Source organism: Siphateles boraxobius, unplaced genomic scaffold, assembly GCF_051911475.1.
Source record: "Siphateles boraxobius isolate OS27281-9 unplaced genomic scaffold, OSU_SipBor_1 52, whole genome shotgun sequence".
Taxonomy (NCBI): domain Eukaryota; kingdom Metazoa; phylum Chordata; class Actinopteri; order Cypriniformes; family Leuciscidae; genus Siphateles; species Siphateles boraxobius.
The window spans coordinates 698,428-713,426 of NW_027509164.1; the positions used below are offsets into that span (position 1 = coordinate 698,428).

The 14,999-nt window shown below is 45.5% G+C and overlaps 1 pseudogene; it reads left to right on the plus strand.

The window, feature by feature from the left end:
* Window positions 1-1,076: 1,076 nt before the first annotated feature.
* Window positions 1,077-14,999, plus strand: part of LOC143713536 (uncharacterized) — a 57,070-nt pseudogene continuing 43,147 nt past the window's right edge.

The window sequence follows — 14,999 nt, forward strand, 5'->3', positions numbered from 1 at the left end:
CTGGTCCTGTTCCCGTGTCTGTCTTCCTGGATTGTGGAATTCCCCGTGTCTCTCGTCGTGTCGGATCGTTGGATTGTCTTCACCTTCACTGAACCACAGAGCACCGCATTGGGATTTCCACTGGATCACAGAGCACTACCGTTGGATCACAGAGCACTACTATTGGATCACAGAACACCACCTCCTGTTGCCCACCGAGGTCCCTGCGTCACCTCCCATCCAGCGCTGGTGACCGCTCGACCAGTCCTCTGTGTTGCGTCCTGTGTGTGTGTGTGTACCTTGATACAGTTTTGAGATATTAAACAGCGTTCTTTGCAATTGCATCCTTCTTCTGTCATTCCTTAACAGAACGATCTGGATGCAGCAGGCGCTACGAGCTGGGATGACTTTGCCGCCAGGAGCATCACAAGAATGGATCAACAGCAAGAGTCGATCGCCAACACAAGTCGAGCGGTCCAAGCGCTTGTGACGCAGGTGTCCGAGCTCACCCAACAGCTTCAACAACTAAGAGTTTCCCACTGCGCCACCCACACCGCCCGTTCAACCCATTCCACCGGAGCCGCACCATCAGCAAGAGCCACGACTTCCTACACCAGAGGGATATGCAGGTGAACCTGAATATTGCAGAGCTTTCCTGACTCGTTGTGCTATGCATTTTGCCTTACAGCCCCAGACGTTCAGTCAAGAACAATCTAAAGTGGCGTTTGTTATCACTCTGCTCTCTGGCAAGGCGGCTCTTTGGGGAACGGCGGTGTGGGAGAATCAAGACCCATGCTGCGCCTCGTTCCAGGCACTCTCCGAGGAGATGAAGAGGGTTTTCGATCGCGCGGTAGCGGGTAGGGAGGCAGCCAGACTACTCGCTGACCTCCGCCAAGGAAACGGCTCGGTGTTCGGAATATTCTATCCAGTTCCGCACCCTGGCTGCAGAGTGCCGATGGAACGAGGAGGCGCAGTGGGATAGATTCCTGCATGGGTTGGCTGACCGTGTCCAAAGGGAGATTTATATGCTGGACTTGCCACCTCGGCTGAATGGACTCATTGAACTGGCATTGAGAGTGGATGCCCGCCTGAGTAGAATGGGTCGCTTCCAGCAGAACCAGCCTATTCGCGGCGCGGAGGGTACGCGCACTGATTACTTGGACACGGTCAGTCCCATCTCCGATCCCGAGCCCATGCAGGTGGGTAGAGCTCGGCTTTCCCGAGAGGAGAGAGAACGGCGGAGATCCCATGGACTGTGTTTATACTGCGGGAAGACGGGTCACTTTATCCACTCGTGCCCAGTAAAAGATCAAGCCCGGTAGTAACAGTGAGGCTACTATCGGGTGGGATCTCCGCCAAGAAGACCTCATCACCATCATCATCTACTCTCCTCCCGGTAAGACTTAGGTGGGCAACCCATACGCACGACACTAAGGCTTTACTGGACTCGGGGGCAGAAGGTAATTTTATGGACTCTGGACTGGCACAACGTCTTCACATTCCTGTTTCTAATCTCACGCACAAGATCGCTGTCAATGCTCTCAATGTACAACAACTTCCTAACATTTCACATGCCACTGAACCCATCACTCTCACTACATCTGGCAATCACACTGAGACAATAACATTCCTCCTCATGGACTCCCCACTTACACCCATTGTACTTGGTCACCCGTGGCTCACACAACACAATCCCAGAGTCGATTGGGGTCACAATTCTGTGTCTATGTGGAGTAATATGTGTCATGAGTCATGTCTACTGTCCACCTGTTCGTCTGTACCAGTCTCTGTGTTCCAGGAGGAGGCGGTGAATTTGTCGAACGTGCCCGAGGAGTACAAGGACCTGAGGGAAGTGTTCAGTAAGTCTCGTGCTGCCTCTCTTCCTCCGCATCGTCCCTATGACTGTGCCATAGACTTAGTGCCGGGTAAGTCTCCGCCAAGAGGCAAGTTATATTCACTTTCTGTTCCAGAGAGGGAGGCTATGGAGAAATATATTTCTGATTCTCTAGCATCCAGGTTCATTCGTCCTTCCTCATCTCCTGCGGGGGCGGGATTCTTTTTTGTGGGGAAGAAGGATGGATCTCTGCGACCGTGTATTGATTACCGGGGGTTGAACAACATCACGGTAAAGAATACTTATCCTTTACCGTTGATGTCTTCAGCCTTCGAGCGGTTACAGGGGGCATCCGTCTTCACAAAACTGGATTTACGTAACGCTTATCATTTGGTTCGCACAAGGAAGGGCGATGAATGGAAGACCGCGTTCAATACCCCTAGGGGGCACTTTGAATACTTGGTCATGCCGTTCGGGCTGTCCAACTCCCCGGCGGTCTTCCAGGCACTCGTCAATGACGTGTTGAGAGATATGGTCGACCAATTCATATATGTTTACCTGGATGACATATTGATTTTTTCATCTTCTCTCCAGGAACACGTTCAGCACGTCAGACGAGTGCTTCAGAGGTTGTTAGAGAATGGGCTTTTTGTCAAGGCGGAGAAATGCGTTTTTCATGCACAGTCTGTTCCTTTTCTAGGATACATCGTCTCGTCTGAGGGAATGCGTATGGATCCTGACAAGGTTAAGGCTGTGATTGATTGGCCAAGTCCAGATTCCCGTAAGGCCCTACAGAGGTTCCTGGGGTTCGCCAATTTTTATCGGCGTTTTATTCGCAACTTCAGCCAACTAGCCGCACCTCTGACTGCCTTGACCTCCCCCAGAACGACGTTCAGGTGGTCCGATACAGCTGAGACTGTATTCGCTAAACTTAAGAGCCGCTTTGTTTCGGCACCCATCCTCGTTGCCCCTGATCCATCACGTCAGTTCGTGGTGGAGGTCGACGCGTCAGAGGTGGGGGTAGGAGCAGTTCTTTCCCAACGTTCTTCCACAGACGACAAGGTGCATCCCTGCGCGTTTTTGTCCCATCGTTTATCACCTGCTGAGCGTAACTATGACATTGGTAACAGAGAGTTGTTGGCAGTCAAGTTAGCACTGGAAGAATGGCGTCACTGGTTAGAAGGGTCAGGGGTACCTTTTATCGTATGGACCGATCACAAGAACCTTGAGTATATTAGAACCGCCAAAAGACTCAACTCTAGGCAGGCTCGATGGGCACTTTTTTTCGGACGTTTTGACTTTTCTCTTTCGTACCGCCCGGGTTCCAAGAACATCAAACCCGATTCTTTATCTCGTATTTTTGACCAATCCGAACGCCTGTCTACTCCCGAGTGTATTTTACCCGAGACTTTAGTCGTCTCCACTCTCAGGTGGGAGGTCGAATCGAAGGTCATGAAGGCCTTAGAAGGGGTAACGCCTCCGCCCGATTGCCCACCGAATCGCTTATTTGTGCCAGAGGAGTGTCGGTCCGACGTGATTCAGTGGGGGCATTGTTCTAGTGTGGCCTGTCATCCAGGAGCTAATCGCACCAGTTTTTTGGTAAGGCAACGATTCTGGTGGCCACTTATGGCTCGTGACATCCGCAGTTTTGTCTTGGCTTGCTCGGTTTGTGCCACTGGTAAATCCTCCAATCGACCCCCAGATGGGTTACTCCAACCGCTGTCTGTCCCTTCGAGACCCTGGTCCCACATTGCGCTAGATTTTATCACCGCCCTCCTGCCCTCCCAGGGCAAGACGGTCGTTTTGACCGTCGTGGACCGGTTCTCGAAGGCGGCTCACTTTATTCCCTTGCCCAAATTACCCTCCGCCAAGGAGACAGCGGTAACTGTCATTGATCACGTATTTCGCTTACATGGCCTCCCGATAGACGTGGTTTCTGACAGAGGTCCCCAATTTGTGTCCAAATTTTGGCAAGAGTTTTGTAAGTTACTGGGGGCGACTGTCAGTCTTTCTTTGGGGTTTCATCCCCAAAGCAATGGTCAAACCGAGAGAACCAACCAAGATTTGGAGAGAGTGTTGCGATGTTTGGTTTCCAAGAATCCTTCCTCCTGGAGCCAACAACTTTCTATGGTGGAGTACGCACACAACTCGTTACCAGTGTCATCCACGGGCCTTACGCCGTTTGAAGGTAGCTTAGGTTACCAGCCACCAGTTTTTGCCAGTACGGAATCCGAGGTCGCGGTCCCCTCTGCTCACGCCTTCGTCCAGAGGTGCCGCCACACTTGGACTAGAGCCCGTGAGACTCTTCTCCAAGTGCGGGCGCGCACCAAGGCTAAGGCTGATCGCCACCGGTCGAAGCCTCCGATATACGTCGTTGGTCAAAAAGTGTGGCTTTCTACTAAGAACATCCCTCTCCGATCCGTTTCTAACAAGCTTGCTCCTAAATTTATTGGCCCATTCCCTGTCACCAAGATCATTAGTCCGGTGACAGTCCAACTCAAACTTCCTCCTGCGTACAGGAGAATTCATCCCGCCTTCCATGTGTCCAAAATTAAACCTGTGTTTTATGCACCCATTAATCCGCCGGTCCCGGTTCCCCCCCCCGCCGCGACTCGTAGATGGGGAACCATCTTATTCGGTGAATCGCATTCTGGACTCGAGAAGGAGGGGACGCGGATTCCAGTACCTGGTGGATTGGGAAGGTTACGGTCCGGAGGAGAGAAGTTGGGTCCCTGCTAGGGACATTCTGGATCACTCCCTGATCGATGATTACAATCGCCAGGTAAGTCCATCTGGGAATGCCAGGAGGCATTCCTAGGGGAGGGGGTACTGTCACGGTTGATCAATTCACTGTCTCTCTCTCGTCCGGCGTGCTGTTGCGTGAGTGTGGGTGTGGCCGCTGATTAACCTTGATTAGCGGCGCCAGCTGGTTCCACTTGTTTGTCCCTTTATATGTCAGTAACTGCTGTCTCATGTTGTCAGATCGTTGTATGGTTTCCCTGGCGTGTTCCTGGTCCTGTTCCCGTGTCTGTCTTCCTGGATTGTGGATTCCCCGTGTCTCTCGTCGTGTCGGATCGTTGGATTGTCTTCACCTTCACTGAACCACAGAGCCCCGCATTGGGATTTCCACTGGATCACAGAGCACTACCGTTGGATCACAGAGCACTACTATTGGATCACAGAACACCACCTCCTGTTGCCCACCGAGGTCCCTGCGTCACCTCCCATCCAGCGCTGGTGACCGCTCGACCAGTCCTCTGTGTTGCGTCCTGTGTGTGTGTGTGTGTGTGTGTGTGTACCTTGATACAGTTTTGAGATATTAAACAGCGTTCTTTGCAATTGCATCCTTCTTCTGTCATTCCTTAACAGGTAAATCATTCTATAACATGGTAAATCATTGTAGAATCTAAATAGTTACTGTAGTTACATATTATCCACTACATTATCTACTGTACAGTTTAAAACAATTAAAGTATAAATCTCACCCAAACAGCATCCACAGTTTTTGGCACGTCTTTATTCCCACAGAAGGAACAGAAGTCGATGTTTGGAACTGACAAAATAAATGTTATATATATATATATATATACATATATATATATATATACATACATACATATGAACTGTAAGTTTGAAAGAAGTATACATAAATGTAATATATACAATGATACCTGATCCTTTTAGAATGTCTTCAGCCATTTCTCTTCTTAGATTTTGAAGAGATTGCCTTGATGAGTCAATCTCAAACATCTGTGGAACGTTTGGAAATTCCATCACTGTCATCTCGGCCATCTGTACGGATGGCATAAGAACATGTATTGTGTCTTATACAGTAAAAATACAGTACGTGTTATCACATCTATCCTAATGTTAATATGTTTCATAGAATTACCTGCATCACAAAGATCCCACAACTGGTAGCATCTTTTTGGAAAGTGTGGGTTATCTTTCCAGGCTGGCACTTGATGTTAACCCAGTCCTCCTTTCCAAGTCTATTCCGTCGCATCTTGAAATACTCTCTAAAAAGAAAAATTATAGTGATTTGCATTTCCATTTTTAATAACTTTCCAATAGTTTCCATAATCCATCTTATATTACCCAAATTTGTAGCAGGCCTTTTTGGAGTCCTTCACTTCGTTTGACCCATGCATAGGGTCAACCACAAAAATGTGGTTTGAAAGGGCATGAAGATACTGTTGAAAAAAAAATTACATATCATTATACCATTCCATTAAGACTCAAATCTTTAAATGAATAGGGACCATTAATCCAAAGGTGTCAAAGCTGATTTTCTACAGCTCAAGACACACTGTCAACACACTCTCAACAGGTAAATAAGTTCTTTCTTAAAATGTCTGTATAATTTAAATGTATAATTGTTACAATTTTCTCTGTAATCCTACCAATTATTATTTTTTTTTAACAGAACATGTGTGATCAGCTCTGTTCAGCTGAGGATACTTATCTTCACTTCTCTACTAAGTAACAAATATTGTTTTTGTTGATTTATGATACATAATTCATTTTCAAGGTACCTTTATGCATAAAGTAATAATTAAAATGTTATAATTAAAATGTTTAAGTTATCCCATGACTTATTATCATTTGGTCCTTTTAACATAGTAAAGGGCTCACATACTGTCAATTTTTGATAGTTTCGGCCTCCATTAACATAACTGTTTTCACATAAATTAATAAGACATTAATAAGGAAAAATGCCAAGATAGTTGTCAAAAAGGACATCAACAATGCCTGGGCAGAAGTACGCATTTTCTTCGTCATTTGTAGGAATCCTCTTTTTCAAGCTCTTCCTGTACCTCCTTCAAGACATTCTTGAATTCGTATGTGAAGGGAGATCTACCAACAATTGTGCGGGCATTTGTTCTGTCCACATCATTTTCTTCCTGAGTTAAGGGGCTGTTCTGTAAATTGTCAGTCTCTTCCATGTCGGGAATCTTGCCTTCTTTTATTAAGTCCTGCATGGCCTTCAGATTGATTCTGACAGTACTGGTGTTGTGTTTCCCAATTAATAGAGTGCACAGTGACCGGAAGATTTTGAGGGCTGTGGTCATTGAGGTAATGTTTTGCAACCTGGCAAATGCAGATGTTGCAAAATCCTTCAAACCTTTGTCTGCCGTTTTTCTCCCAAATGACTGAGAGACAGCTTTCAGCACACGTGCAGAACAAATGTGTAGCACTGTAAATGCTCTGAAATCCTTCCATGTCTTCAGTTTTGAACAAATGTCAAAAGCCCTGTCCAAGTAGCTGACAATGCTCTCCCGGTTGAATGCCAGAAGAACACTTTGGAGTAGTGTCCAGCTATAGTCTGTTTCTATCTGATGAACTCTTAGTTTTGTGTACTGTGACAGTTTTCAATCCAGAATGTGATTGGTGGTATAGAGTGTTCATTTGTCAGCATTTCACAGACGGTGAGGAAAGGTGCATTTTGACCACATCCAGGCAGAGTGAGAGAGTAGTAAAGGACTCTTTTGGTCTGACCAGTAACTTTTGATGCAACATTTCCTGTAGCATCTAGGTATAAGGCCAGTGGAGTCTTCCTTCTTAGGTCTTGCACAACTATGCTTACTCCTGTTTCAGTGTACATGTGCACACCGAAGGGGTCTACTTGAAAGTGTACCCAGGCATTTTGTGAAATTTGATGTCACATTCCTTCATGATATTTTGAGTGAGGTACATCTCAATGAACATGTCGTCATGAATTCTATTACTCTTTCTAAACTCCTAGCTTATCACTTTTAGGACATTTTTGTTCAGACTTCGGGTTATGTTTCCTGAAATTAGTTCAGGAACGGGTGTTTTTTGAAGTTTTCTGTAGAAGAATTGGCTAACTCCTTTGTGTAGGGCTCTTGCAATTCTCCCTCTTCTTGTGTTTGATGCTGGTCTGAATTTTCTTTCACTTTTTTTGTGTGCAATTTTTCCTCTTTGTAGCACAGATATCTTCACTGGGTTGTCTCCCACTGGCTCCTTTTTCTTTTTAAAGAAGTATTTTGCACTGCAGGATGGAAATGTACAAACTGCTGTAATTAAATATGGACTATTAATTTTCCGGCTCTGATGAGTTATAATATGCTTGCTCTTGAAGGCAAGGGTACAACAGGGATTTTTCTGTCTGAAACTGTTGTACAATATATGGGTCCACGGTTGTCTCAGTTTCGTTGAACCGTGCAGTGGAACAATTTTTTGCCATTTCTTTTTGTTCACTGTAATTATGAACCTTTTTGAAACCACTGTCATCTTTCTCGATTGTTTTTTGTTCCCTGTTTTTCCACATTCAGATAGGACTCTGCTTTCTAATGACACATTCTGCTGTTCATCTTCTGTATCAGTTTTGTCTGATACTTCCTCAACATCTGTGACTGCTTCCTTTCTTCCGTCCCACTGTCTGGAGTACATGCTTCTGTAACATGTCTCTCTTCATTAGTTTTGTCGGTGTTGCATACTGATGGCTCCTCAGTTTTACAATCAGTTGCTTTTTGATCCATTACCTGAGCATCATTCATCTGTGTTTTACTAACTAAATCTCTTACTCCATTTCGATTTGTGGTCCACATGACCCATAGCCAATGACGGTTTTTATTATGATCTTGACCAAACAGAGTCTGAGAGAGTTCAGACCAGATTTCTGAGGAATAACTTGTATCTCTCTTTGAAATGTTAATACTCTTCATTATTCTGACCAAAGCATCCATTCCACCAGCCATTGCACACAAGTTTTTCCTCTGAACTCTCTGTCCTTTTTTAACTCGACCCATTTTGTTTCAAATTGCCTTTCGGAGCTAGGACAAAGGGAACAGACCTTCAACCTTTCGTCAAGATACAGTCAGTTTGTGCTGTAAAATATTTTGCCAATAAGACAAGTAGGCCCTATGTATGTAAAGATACAGTAGGCACTTTAAAAAAAAAATCTTTAAATGATTTAGGGCTGTCCATCGATTTAAATCATTCATCAGATAAAGTACATATCTTTTTATTAATTCATGTTGATTACTCAGTAGTCAACATGATTACATTACATGATGACAATTGCATATTGATATTTGCTGAAAGAACGTCCCAAAATACGTTACATTGCCTTATTGTTGCAGACAGAATCATTTAGATACCACAAAAAAGCCTTTTATTAATTTAATACCAAATGTTATAATAATAAATCATAACTGTGCAAGGACCTGTTCATACATAGGGTGATCATATGTCCCTTTTTATATAGCCTACATATAAATGCACGTTTATTTATCAATATGCAGAGCAAAAAAAAATGGTGATCCATTTTGAGAATCCAGTTATTTATTAATATTTTGAAAATGCATTTTCAACATTAAATTACACTATTTAATTATGAATGCATTCATGCTTTTTTTATGGTGCACCTGTTTTGTTTGTTTTTTTGTATTCTTTTTTTATTTGAACTGCTTTTGATTGTTTAATATCTCATTTATTAACCCATTTTAAATTTACTCTTTTTTTATTATCAATTAAAATATCCAAACATAAATTACTTTGTCACTTAGTACATTTACTAGTAAACAGCTTTTAAATTCCTATTTTTACTGTACAATTAGTTATTTATGAAATGCCTATTTACAAGACACTGCCTTGCAAATTGTTGCTATTAATTCAACTGAATTAAAAACAACTGCTTTCTAACTAAGTTTTTTACGCTTGTTTTTCAACAAGACAAATGCGCGGCAGGAATTTGTGTTACGCTAGGGTCGCTGTCCCTGTTCACGAAGTGCTGAAACGTCAATCACTTACTGGTACTCCTGTTCATGAAGTGCTAATATCAATGAAAATGTCAAGCACTCGTCATTAACTCGTTAAGAGCCTGCAAATGACAATAGATAATTTACCTTTAAATATAATATTCACACTCCCTCTGAATTGAAAAACGCATTCATTTTTTTAGCGAGTTATTTTGTTAATTGTGTTATTTTCTAACTAAATTAACATTAGATGGGCAGCCCCAATTCAAGTATATAATTTGATTAATGACTAAAGATAGACAAAAGATAGTTAGACAAAACTTGTGTCTAAGTCTGAACCGGTATATAAGAGTAATTCAACTAACTACATTAATACATAGGCTACAAAAACAAAAGATTACTTACATGTACCGATGGAACTTGACCGAAGAAAAAAATGTCAGACGATTCAAAATGTATGAAAAGATTCGAACGTAGTTTTTACAGACAAAAAAAATTGTCCATCTCTACCAGACTTCACTAGCCAATCAGGAGCAATATTGATGTATTGATCTCTACAGATAGAGATTAATTGAAAGTTGCTAAAAGGTTTAGTCACCCCCTACAACTATCATTTGATTGGCTTATAGGCAGTAGCCATGAGACAAGCATGCACACTTAAAAAAAAAAGTAGTTCCCTTTCAAGGGAACTCGAGCTGCGTTGAGACGCGGTGGGAACGCTCTGCGTGATTGCGTCGTGAAGCACGTGTATAATCAGTCCAATGGAAGAGCGAGACGTCATAGGCGGTGACGTCATAGACCAGGAAGCTATAAAGCACACCAGAAAACAGACCGCGACAGCTTCTGTTGCCTTCAGCAAGCGATCTGTGTATTCTGTCCTTGTCATATTTATTGTTGTCTGTCAAGTTGCAATATATATATATATTATGGCGAAAGAGAGCAAGCAGCTTTTGTGTTGTTCCCTGCCCACGTTATATCACGGGTGGGGACACACACATCAGCTTTTTGTTACTATTTGGGAGTGGAGCATGCCACAGTCAGTTCTCGAGGGCGCTGACTGTGAGCATTGCGAGAAGCTGTCCATGAGGACGCTCCGCTCCCGCCGGGCGTTCTTCGAGGAGGACGGCTCGGTTCGCGCTCCCCGCGCGGGTCCCGCTGTTGCCGATGCACGGCGGCGACTCGCATTTTGGGGTTCGCAAACGGATCTGACAGCGGGGGTTGGGACGGGCTCTGCCCTATCTCAGCTTTCACCTGCCAGATCCAGTGCTGGCGATTTCCAGTTCCGAGGAATTGGTATCGTTAGTGTTTTGTTTAGAAAAAGAGAACAAAACAAATAAAGATATTAAGAAAAGGCAGATGTTTGAGTTTTCAATAAATGAATAAATAAGTCAGCTCATAACTCTGTTGAATAAAGAGGAGCTTTAAAAGGAGGTTTATCTAGTGTTGTTGCTAGTTAAATATTTTCTGGCCAGCTGAACTTTATGAGAGTGAAAATAAGGAGTTTATTAGATGAAATAAATCTAAAAACAGAAAAACTCTGTATCTCAGCCTCCTCGTCGGGGACTGCCGTTTTTCCCTATCTCCACACCACACTGAGGTGTCAAGATCGTGGAATAACTCGGTTTCTATTTTATGTGTTTAATGCCCTACGTCTAACTATAGTAATGCTATGGGTATTAAGTATCATGGTATGACAGTGCCTCGGGTTAAAGAGACGCTTGCTAGCTTTCTCTCTCCCGAGTCGGCGTCATAATTTTTGACCCCGACGTTACCCACCAGCCATCTAAATAAAAAAATTTTTAGGCAACGCTGGTGGGTAAATTATAAAGACATGGATGAATGTGAGGTTGTCAGCACTGACGCTATTCGAGAATTGCGTCGTGCAAAAACAGATAAACTATACTGGGGAGGGACGGTTTCGAGAAATCGTTTCTCCTCTGCGTCCTCTGGGTGGCGACTCTCTGAGGAGGGTCGCACACGGCCAGTTCGGTTGTTTTCCTGCTGGTGGCCACGGACTGTTATATATATATATATATATATATATATATATATATATATATACGTTTTTCTGATTTAAAAGTAAAGAGAAATAAGATAAAATTATGTCTGTTCTTCTGGATGCTCCGCTTTCAAGAAACTAAGAATAAACCGTTCAGCGGTGTTCCAGAGGTTTCTTCCTCACCAATCTATGTTCCTGAGACTGCTGGGCGGAGCAGTCTCAGTCTACTAAGCTCCTCGCAGCACAGCGAGCATCGCCATTTGGGCTCCTCCACAATCAAAGGGGACTTGGGTGGCGGTAGCAGTCTAGCCAGTTAGAGATATGCAAGATCTGAGGACTATTTTATCTCTAAAAAAGCTTGGACAATAGGAAGCCCTGATGCCAAGGCTATCAGGCTTCTAAAGGGTGGTCCCCTCCGGGGTAGGGATGGTTTTTGAGAAAATCGTTTCTCCTCGGCGCCCTCTGGGGTGCGACTCTCTGAGGAGGGTCGCAGCGCTGCCAGTTCGGTTGTTCCCTGCCGGTTCGCCGTTCAGGGCACCGAGGTGTCAGTGTCCCCAAACGATCCTCCGAGGAGGGTCGTAGAACGGTCAGTTCGGTTGTTCCCTGCCGGTTCGCCGCTTCAGGGCACCGTACTGACTGTTCAACCAAATCCAGAGGCCAGTCTTGAGAGACTGGTTCCCCTAGTAGAATTTCTGGCAGCGTGGTAACTACTGCCACATATTTCTCGGTGGGTCCTGCACACTATAGGAAAGGGTTCAGAATTCGGTTCTTGTCCGCCCAGATTTCTAGGGGTCCTCCCCACTGTGGTTGACCCCGAGCAGGCTTTGGTTATGGAGCAGGAAGTACTGACACTTCTGCAAAAGGAGCTGTAGAAGGGGTTCCTCCTCCCGGCAGACAGTCAGGGTTTTACTGCCATTACTTCATTGTTCCGAAAGAGGATGAGGGGTTGCGTCCTACTCTAGACCTGCGTCAATTAAACAGCATATTATGCTTACGCTAAATATGATTGTGTCACAGATTCAGTCCGAGGACTGGTTTGTCACAATAGACTTAAAGGACGCTTACTTATCTATCCATCCTCATCACAGGAAGTTCCTGAGGTTTGCTTTCAGGGGCGAAGCATACCAGTATCGGGTTCTTCCATTCGGCCTAGGTTATCACCCCACACCTTTTACAATATGCGTGGATGCAGCTCTGGCTCCTCTGAGATTCCAGGGCATTCGCGTATTAAATTATATCGACGATTGGTTGATTTTTAGCTCAGTCCGAGCTTTTGGCAGTTCAACATCGAGATGTCGTTCTGTCCCACATAAGGAGGTTGGGGTTGCGCCTCAACACCAAAAAGAGTGTACTCCTCCCAGCTTGAGGACCACTTTCTAGGTGTATTATGGGATTCGAGTATTATGCACGTATTTCTGCGATTCTCACAGCCGTAAAGAATGTAAAACTAGGTCAGTCACTCACTGCAAACAGTCTCTGAGACTGTTGGGGCTCATGGTAGTTGCGTCTAACGTAGTTACTTTTGGCCTTCTGTACATGAGACCCCTGCAGTGGTGGCTCGGGACCAAGGGGTTTTCTCCGAGGGGAAATCCGTTTTTCGCATGATCAAGGTCACGCGGCTATGCCTTCGTGCCTCGGTCATGTGGAAGAAACCTTGGTTCCTCGCCCAGGGCCCAGTGCTGGGTGCTTCTTGTCGACGCATCACGCTATCGACGGATGCTTCCCTCACAGGATGGGGGGCGGTCATGAGTGGCCGCTCGGTGAACGGTCTTTGGCTGGGGCTCATGGCAGTTGCGTCCAACGTAGTTACTTTTGGCCTTCTGTACATGAGACCCCTGCAGTGGTGGCTCGGGACCAAGGGGTTTTCTCCGAGGGGAAATCCGTTTTCGCATGATCAAGGTCACGCGGCTATGCCTTCGTGCCTCGGTCATGTGGAAGAACCTTGGTTCCTTGCCCAGGCCCAGTGTTGGGGGCTTCTTGTCGACGCATAATGCTATCGACGGATGTTTCCCTCACAAGTCGGGGGCAATCATGAGTGGTTGGTCGGCGAAGGGTCCGGACAACACACTGATGGTCTCGTATATCAGAGTAGATATCCTGTTGAGGCAGGGGCTGTGGCCCGGGGAATGGAGACTTCACCCCGAGGTGGTGGAGCTTCTTAGGGAGAACTTCGGTCAAACTACAAGTCGACCTTTCGCATCGCTTGTACAATGCATTGCCCTTGTGTTTCTCCCTCACGCATCCAGCTCCGCTTGGACTGGATGTAATGTAATAGGTGTGGTTGCCACTACACCTATACGCTTTTCCCGATATCTTAGCTCCTGGGAGCTCTGGAGTTGTGGATACTGTGGGCTCGGCCTCTGAGGGGGCCCAGCTCATAGATTCAGGTTTCTCGACCGAGGTCGTGGAGACCATACTCCAGTCTAGAGCTCCCTCCACGAGAAGACTAATATGCTGTTCTCTGCCTGGTGCAGAGAACGCCTTCTGAATCTCGTTTCTGCCCTTTTGGTACAGTACTTGATTTCTGTAATGAATGTTTCTTTGCTGGGCTATCTCTGAGGAGAGATCCTTAATTTTGTCTTCTCCGTGGTACATGAGGCTGAGGCCTGCACGTACTTGGATTTCCACCTGGTTGGTGGTAGTATTTCTTCACCCCAGATCGGGTTGTATTTCTAGGTCCCTACTAAATGTGCGGGTCATTTGTGCTCCAGGCCTTCTGTCCTCCACCTTTAATACCCCAGATCAGGAAAATCTTAAATCTGTTATGCCCTGTCCGGGCTTTGGATGCTTAGGTCCACAGAGCTGCTCAGTGGCGTTTATCAGAACAATTATTTGTCTGCTTCGGGTAACCTAAGATAGGTTGCCCTGCATCTAAACAGATAATGAGCAAGTGGGTAGTTGAGGCTATCTCACTTGCTTATGAAGCGGCCGGACAGCGTTCACCTGTGGCTGTTCAGGCCCATTCTACTAGGAGTATGGCTGCCTCTAGGCTTTAATTTCGGGTGTTTCCCTTCAGGATATTTGTAATGCGGCAGGCTGGTCCTCACCTCATACATTTGTCAGATTTTATGACCTACACCTCACCACGCCCGGGGCTAGGTTGCTTGCTTCTAGTGTGCGCAAGGACTTCACACAGAACGGGCATTTGTCTTATGGCGTAGTGGGTATGGGGTTCCCACCGCGTCTCAACGCAGCTCGAGTTCCCTTGAAAGAGAACGTCTCAGGTTACGTATGTAACCCTGGTTCCCTGAGAGGGAACGAGACGCTGCGTTCTCCCGCCATACTTCCTGCATGCCCTGATCGACTTGCTTCAGGCTTTTTCAGAAGCTGTCGCGGTCTGTTTTCTGGTGTGCTTTATAGCTTCCTGGTCTATGACGTCACCGCCTATGACGTCTTGCTCTTCCATTGGACTGATTATACACGTGCTTCACGACGCAATCACGCAGAGCGTTCCCACCGCGTC